Source organism: Carya illinoinensis, chromosome 7, assembly GCF_018687715.1.
Source record: "Carya illinoinensis cultivar Pawnee chromosome 7, C.illinoinensisPawnee_v1, whole genome shotgun sequence".
NCBI classification, from domain to species: domain Eukaryota; kingdom Viridiplantae; phylum Streptophyta; class Magnoliopsida; order Fagales; family Juglandaceae; genus Carya; species Carya illinoinensis.
The window spans coordinates 16,018,103-16,027,140 of record NC_056758.1 but is presented as its reverse complement, the minus strand read 5'-3'; positions in this window follow the sequence as shown (position 1 = coordinate 16,027,140).

Here is a 9,038-nt window from a genome sequence, read left to right as displayed (position 1 = left end):
TCATTTCCAAGTAAAAGGTTTTTGGGATGAACTGTCAAACTTGAAGCCTATACCAGTTTGTGGGATGTAAACCAATTTGTACATGCGCTTCGTAGAAGCATTTTATGGAAGATCAGCAAGAAGAATAATTTTTGCAGTTTTCCATGTTGTCTTAATGACTTCTATTCTCGATTTAGTGGACAGATTCAGTTGATGGAACCCTTTCATTCCATTTACAAAGTCCTTTCTCTAGTATTACAAGAAGAAAAACAAAGGGTAGTCATAATTGGTAAGACCATTGATTCATCCGCTACATTGACAACCAAGACTAATAATACTAGTTCTTTAAAAGTCTAAGGTCGTTGGTAGCCACCTGGTTGGAAGTCAACCAAGGGCAAGAACTTTTCATCGAATGCTGTGAATCGAGCACTGTTGATGAGACGTTCTCTCGTATTGCAGCTATTCCGGAGCATTGTAACAGCTGATTGCTTACTCAATCTACCTCACTCAGACAAAACATCTACAATAAATCAGTTTGGGTTGCTGCAATCCGCAGTTCACCAAGCTAGTCTACTGCCAACACCCATTTTAGGGAATCTACCTGGTCAAATTCATATTTTTTTTATTTTTTATTTTTTATTTTTTATTTTTTCAATCCTTCCACATGTCAATCTCCTTTAAACTATACCCTATTATTTAGTAACTATTTATCTATTGAAATCATTGTTGATGTAATTTTCAGTATGCTTGCAGCATGCTCTAATAACCTACAACCAGAAAGAATAACTCAGGATTTCCAGTAGGGGACGCCTTTGATGTTTAAGTTAGCAATTGATTTTGATATTTACTCTTGTTGGTTTGGATCCATAATCTATTCTTTTGTACCAAAATGCTCTTATTTTGCACTAAATGTTCTCATTCCTTCAATTCCAAGAAAATAAAGAAAAATGTATAGAAATAAAATAAAATCAATAGAATTAAAGGAAAACTAAAAAGTTTCATAAATAAAAGAGTAATAAAAATTACACTTATCAATACTCGCCTCAGGTAAGAACACTTCACTTCAATTGTGTTCTTGGCATAATTACTCATTTAGTTGCTCGTCAAGGTGGCCAATATTAGTTCACCTTACACTAATCGCCGAGATAGCGAGCATTATTACTACTTACATTGCTCGTGGAGGTGTTGAGCACTAGTGTCCTTAATGTTGCTCAACAAGGGGTGACCAACCAAATCTCATAATACTTTTATTGGGAAAGGCACATTACCATAGGTAATGCTCGCCTACCTTATACTTGCTATCAGTTGCCAAGATGGTGAGCACCATTGTCCACTATGTTGCTTGTCGTGCGGCAAGCAACTGGATCTCGTATTGCTCGCTTATACATGAGCAACACCCTTCCTTATACTATTTCGTTGAGCTATCGAGTAATATTCTTCTTATGTTGTTCACAAAATGGTGAACACTTTCATCCATAATGCTCTGCTGGTAGTGAGCATTTTGCACAAGTCACTATTGGAAGTAAATATGTCAATAAATATCACAACTGAATACGAGGATCAACCATTCATCAAAAGTGGATTTTCTTTGAGTGATTAACAAAAGATACAAAATCTTATGAAACATAAAAGGATTACATAACAAAATCTTCCATCCTAGGCAGCCAGGAAAATATGTTTACCTTCTTAGGGATAAATCCCACTCAAATCCTCTTCTTCATGTGATAGGTCCTCCATGGAAAAATTCAGGTATTCATTCTCTAGTGTAGGGGAATGCATTATTATGGTAGAGGCAACAGTTGGTTGATTTAATTCCACTATTGGGAGATTGGAGAAAACCTAATGGTTTCCCCACATATCTTGCCATGGGCCATATAATATCTTCAGACGTGTCACCATCCAAGAATAAACTCTCATTCTTACGTCTAGTAATTGTATATGATTATCTATGATGATAGTAGTTGTTGTACTTGTAAAACTTTCAATGGTCCTTATGCTCTATAGTTCCATTTAAAAAGAAATAATGAAAGGAATGGGTAAGTTCAACGACTCAATAAGTGTGGTCAGTGTAGATAATGTGAATAAATAAGCAAATTATCATGAACAATTTATATTGAGCAATTATTGCCCAACAATATTTTGTCCACATGCAATATTCCCAAAGATTGTAGCAATTATTAATTCAATGTCTTTTGCCCAAGCATATAGCTTGATATAGAGACATGTTGGAAGCAGCGTTTTTTTGTAGGAATGATTTAATAAATGATGGAAAAAGTAGACAAGCTTGCCAATTTTAACCATTCTTCAATGATTCAAATATTAGCAAATAGAAGTTATAATGACAAATGAATAACAACACAAAGCAATTAACATTTCAGCATTCAATTTTGAATCCAAAACAAAATCAGCACCAAATGGTTAGTCAAATCAATGATAAAATAATAGATAATTGTAACACTCCACTTAAAAAAATCACTTTAGGACTTGAGTTTAGCACCTAAGATCCTAACTAGTTTGAGATGTGATTATTTTATTTTATTTTTTGTAGAATTTAAGTTGGCACGAGATTCACTCGTTGAGTTTAGTTAGAATTATTGGAAGAATTTAATTTTTTAAATATTTCTTTATGGTAATTTACCAAGTGGCCAATAGTGGGATGTGTAACACCCGTTCTTATTGTGGGTCATTTTCATAACGATTTTGATAAAAATCGACGAGAATTACGATTCCTTTAAAATTTCTTTTCCATTCATGCCAGGATATAAAAGACTCCATGTTATAAATAAAATTCATTTTCTTAATTAAAAGATTACAGCAGAAAATATTAAATTTCATAATTAAAGTTTCTCGTACAAGATATCTTGCCTAGGCCTTCATGCTCATCTCCTTGACTATGCTCGTCCTGACCTGTAATGCTCATCTTGTTCCTAGGAAAGTACACATAAAAACTAAAATGAGTCGATGACTCGTAAATATTACTTCATACAGTTAAAATGTCATAACATAAATTTTCAGTCATGCATTTATCATTCTATACATACATATTATAGTTAGCATGCATACGTCTTTCTTTTTGTTTTAAAACATTGCGATGTAGGGTTTTTCTTAATAAACATGCTTTCTTCTTAAAAACAATTCTCCACGCATCGCTGCCTTCATTTCTTAAAGAGTCTTTTCATGCATTTGTTCTTTTACATACAGTCACACATACATACATACATAGATTCCTCTTTTCTTACTTACATTCATGCATACAGTGCATACATACATACATGCATCTTTTCTTAACATGCATCCATTCTTTCTTATCACTTTCATTGGCCATAGCAAACAGTTATGCCCCGTGTGCTGGGGTTAGCGGCCTTTTGGACCAAATTCTGCCCGTGGCCACGAGTTGGAAATCCATTCCGTCAGGATGTAACACTAGGTGCACTACCAGTACTGCTTACCCGGTATTACAATCTGCCCAGTCCAATCCATTCATTTGGTATCATTTTTATTCTAGTCCATGTGGTCGTTACGTATTTTCATACATCATGCATTCAGTTCGTTCATTCATTTTCAATCATTTCCTTTCCTTTACAGTCCATTCTTTTATTTCAATCCTTACAGTTCTTACGGTTCTTCAGTTCGTTTCTTTTATAAAAGTCATACTAAAAGGACATAATTTTCATAAAAGTCATTTTAGAAAAAGTCGTCTTTCATGGCATCATTTAAAATATCGTCTTTCATAGGGACATTTTTAAACACTTTTATAGGGACACTTTAAAACAGAGGGCTGAGGCCTCACTTTCTAATGGACATTTTAATAAACTTTCTTCGCGTCGTTTAAAGCATAGTTTTCTTTCTTTTTCTTAAGAGTTGTTTTAGGCACAGTCCATTACAGTTTTAGTCCTTACAATCATTAACAATTCTTACGTCTTTTAAAGCTACATTTCTTTTCTTTTCGTGAACATCATACAACACGTAATATTTATAGCATCCATTCACATACATACACGTACATACTTTGGGTGCGTGAAAAGAGACTGCCAAGGAAGGCCACTACATATTTATACTTAAAAACTTATGTTTCCTTTTCTTTTTCTCTCGTAAAGCATGTCTCATAGAGAAAAGTTTCATTTTCCTTTTAGAGAAAAGCTTTCATCTACTTATTCGTTTGTATAAAGAAAACTCTAAAAGAATATGAACGTAATACTTACCTGAACTTCATGCCATACTCAATCCATGTAGTTCATTCATGTGCGTGTCAGATGGCAACCTACATGCATACACATAACCTTACGTCATCACCTATCTAATGCATAAGGAATTATTCTAAAACTAGAACTATGCCTCACTTGGAACACTCTTCGTCCATCCCTGTCTCTTACGTGTCATTTACTATATTAAAACCTTCGGGGTCTTATTCCTTAAAGTGAACCTCCGTGATTCACCTTAGGGTTAAGACACTAAGACATCCGTCTTATTCTTCTATTTTCACATTCCGATGCATGATTCTGACTGATAGAGTTATGCATCCCAACCTTAGACTATATACTCGTCACTACCTTCATGTATTCTAACCCATCCTAAATCTTCATTTCCAACCAGTCAGACTACATGAATTCAAGCCAACTCTGGGGCTAAAACACTATGTAACCATGCTGAGGACAGCTTACCCATTATGTATGGTAAACCTATCCGACACACATGTCTCACCAAAGACACCTATATCTCATCCCCTTTTATCACCTAAGAGTAACTTTAAATTCCAATGAATGCCGGCTTGTATAAACAAGCTCCATACTCTACTACCAACTTGCTCAAACCCTGTCGATAGGACTCTTCCTACTTCCCGGTCCCGTAAAAGTTCATCCAAACAATTGATAGGAGATGACTACATCCACAAATGCACCTCTGTCACACCACACAGCTTGAGACTAATCCCGAGTCACGTCACGATGCCCATCATGCTTCAGCTGCACGCTCTGATACTTTTCCACCACTCCCTTATACTCTTAGCCATAGTCAACCACAAGGTGACACTTGTCACCCCGGGCTATAGGCCAATCACCATTACTTCGGGATACTGTTACACAGTTCCCGTCACTTAACAAAAGGACTGCATCCACAAATGCGCCTCTATCATATTATGCAGCTCAAGACCATTTCCCGAGTTACAGCACGATGCCCATCATGCTTCCGCTACATTCTCCGATACTTTTCCACTACTTCACATACCTTCAACCACAAGTTAGCCTCAAGGCAACACTCGTTTCCTTGGACTACAGCCACAACACCATTATTTTAGGACACTGTTACACAGTTCCCGATGCTAAACCATACACTCCACGCTTCTCTGCTATGCCATCCAACCCTTCATGACACGCCATCCAGTATATCACGACATAGTACAGAGTACACTCACGTGAACTCTCTTCCATCTACACTACGACACACATCACTATGATGCACGTCTCACGGTACATCGCTACACAACATAGTACACACCACGCGTACTCCTTTTGTTACAACGCTTATTATCATGACGCAAAACACACGATACATCACCATACAACATGGAGTACACTCCACGCGCACTCCCTTCATTCTACGCCACACGTCACTACAGCGCATGTCACACAACGCGTCATTGTACTACACAGAGTATGCTCCATGCGTACTCCCTTCACACTTCTCGCCGTATCACAACTACAGCATCCATCTCATGCCCATACTTTACAGCACAGTCCACAATACTACACCATCAAGCCAAATACCTCACAACTACACTTCACTTCACAACTACGCAGCGAACTCCACAAATACTAACTACACAGTCTACAGTCGAACCAATCAACTATTATGAACATAAATAACTAGAGATAAAGGGTTATACCATTGATGGGATAACTCGTGCGTCGCTCACTGCTCGTCACAATCATGCGTTGGAGGAGTCGTATGTGGCGGTAACACCGCTTACGATGGCTGTCCACCACATAAAGTGGAAGTTTGGGCTTAAGAATAGTTAGGCGTGACCTTGGAAAGGTTCAAAGTGGCCTCGTGGTGGTCAAAGGTGGTGGAGCACAGCGGCATCACGCCGTGAACAATGAATCAGAAATGGTGGGAGTTTGCTTGAGGTGGATGAAGGTCATAAAACTTCATGGAAAATTAGGAAAAGGTAGAGGAAGATGTGGTGGAGTTGTGGTGGCAAGGTGGTGGCCAGACTGTGGTTCACAGCGGTGGATCGGCCATTAGAAGTAACTTTCATGCCTTGGAGAGTGAGGGAGAGTGAGAGTTATACACAGCTCCTTTGGATATGAAATTTGTTGGGGAAGGTCGTGGTGATGAGAGTGAGGAAGAGTGAGAGCTTAACACGTAGATCGAGGCTCAGCACGTAGATTAAAGTTTAACACGTAAATCGAGACTCATACTTAAAGAATAAAAAAGAATGAGCGGATATCACAGGATGACACATGGCATATTGATGGGCTAGGCTAAAAGGCTTAGTGTGGATGGATTTAGAAGTAGCCCAAACATGTTTTATTAGGGCCCTAATTCACTAAGAATGAGATGGGCTAAGAATAGGTACCATAAGCCCTAGACCCCATTTGGGAATTATTAAGTTCTAGGTCTTTCTTGAAGAACCTTAGAAATTAGCCCTAATATGTAATGGGCATGAAGCCATTGGGTTTAACTTAATGAGAGCAAAGGTCATTGGTCCAATCTAAGATTGGGATCCTACTTAGTAGGCCTTTTAAGTTCATAGGTAAGTCCCACAAATTTGGACATAAGGTCCATACAATAACCTACACCAAAGCCCACACCCAAGGCTTACACAAATGGTCCAACAAGCCCAACCCATAAAGCCCAAAAACCTTGTCTTTCATTTTAGCCTTTCAAATGAATCCTACATACACCATACTATTGGTTTCCTCAAGTCCAAAATCAAGCACATGCCCCTACGGTTCCCTCCCAACTATGGTTAAACTTCTAACTTGAGTTAAGAAGTACTATTCATCTCACCCATGATTAGTAACCTCAAATCTTGATTTTTGCATGGTTTTCTTTAAAATATTGTCTTCACATTATTATCTAAAATTTTTTGTTTTTATTATTAATTTTCATTGTTCTTAGACTAACCTAGAAGGTTAGGATTGACCCAACACATGTCAATTGGAACCAAACCATGTCAATGCCCTAATAACTACCAATCAGCACCTAGGTGCACCACCATGTGCACTTCGTCAAACTAGCCCTAACCCATACCATTTCCACCAAAATTTTAAGGGAAATTTCACTATTCACACCTCACCACCTCACTCAAGGTTTAGACTAAGCATTGGATGAAATGTCTCCAAGAAATCTAGCTAAAAACCCAACCATGTCCTTAGGGAGTTTAGTTGGAACCAAACGAAGACCTTCAACCATTCAAGAACTTTTTGCTCTTTCCCTCCCATCCCTAAGAGGTCCATCAAGTACTCATGAGATAATTGACCAATTTTTCTCCAAAGAAATTCCAAAACCAATTGGCATTAACACAAGAGGTCACTTGGCAACCACCCCCAATCCCTAAATTATCACTTGACAGCCAATCCCTCCACCTTACACCACCTGAAAAGGCCATCAAAAGTAATCATCATACCTGCAAAACAAAGCCATGAAGATAGGACAAATAGGTGATGAAATCTAGCCAGCCTTTGAAGACCCCTTCCTAATGGCAACTAGCATGAACTCACTTGCCATCCATTGCAATTTGTTTTGATTTTTTGAACCATGGCAGCACCTGCCCCCTTACACACAATGCAGCACCCGAAAATGTAGAAATGATGGGAGTTTGAATACTATTCACCTGCACAAAGATGTCACAAACTGAATTTTTGCACCTCCACCCTCTATCATTAGGCGCCCACTTCCACCAATCACAAGCCTCTTCTTCATCCAAACCCACACCCCTTATCCTCCATGAAGCCCTATAAATATCTCATTCACCTCCTCACTTCCTCACACAACTCCTCAAAGATTTCTCTTGAGTTCTTGAGAGCCATCTCCTCTTAGTGTAAAGAAAGAGTGACAGTCGGGTGTGTTTGAGAGAGTCCTTGAAGAGAGGTTGTGTTTGGAGCTCAAGGGCCATGATTTTTGTAAGTAACCTTGCCCTATCCTTTTTTATCATAGTATGTTAGGCTTTAATTTATGGCATGGGAATGAAATTTAATTGAGCTTTATTGAAGATTACCATGCTAAATGCAAATCGGGTCAATGTGGGAGTAATGAATGAATAAATTACTTTGGGTTGAATTTTTAGCCATGACATGTCTTAATATGATTTTATATGATTCAATAATGTATGGGAATAAACTTTGAAGGTTTAAATTTGAGGTTGAAAGCATGCCATGATATGCTATATATTCATATCTTGTGTTGATAATCTAGCATGCATCGATTTTACTTTATTTAAGTTTAATTTGTGGAGTTTTGCTTAAATTTCCTAGTATTGAATCATGAACATTTATAAAAGCCTTGTGATTGGGATAAGAATGGAGATTCATGATTTAGTTAGGTTTTAAAACATTTCTTGGTAAAAGAAAAGCTAAAAACATCACGCATATGCCTAATGGATGGTTTAATGATGTTTTGGCCTTAATCAAGTACTTAAGTGTTGGGATGAATTTTTATGACCTGAATCTAAGTTCTTAAATTGTCCCTAAGATTATAATCATGGTTGCCACTTGATGAATTTGAACACACATGCATCCATAGAGGTTTGAAACTTAAAATCACATATAGGCCTTAAAAGATGCATGCCACATGTTGGGTAAGTTTGATATAGTTGTGATTTGAATATTGCACTTCTAAGGGAATAGATGGTTTAAGAACATATAAAATATTTGATTTGTGAAATTTAGTGAATTTTGGGGCTCGATTGCAAATAGTAAAAATTTAGGGCCTTATTGGCAATTTTGAAGATTTTAGGGACAGTTTTGCAAATATCAATTTTTAAACCCTTTTGATTATGAACTTCTTCCTTAGTGGTTCAAATCCTAACTTATAATAACTTGATTTCAGCTGCATCGATT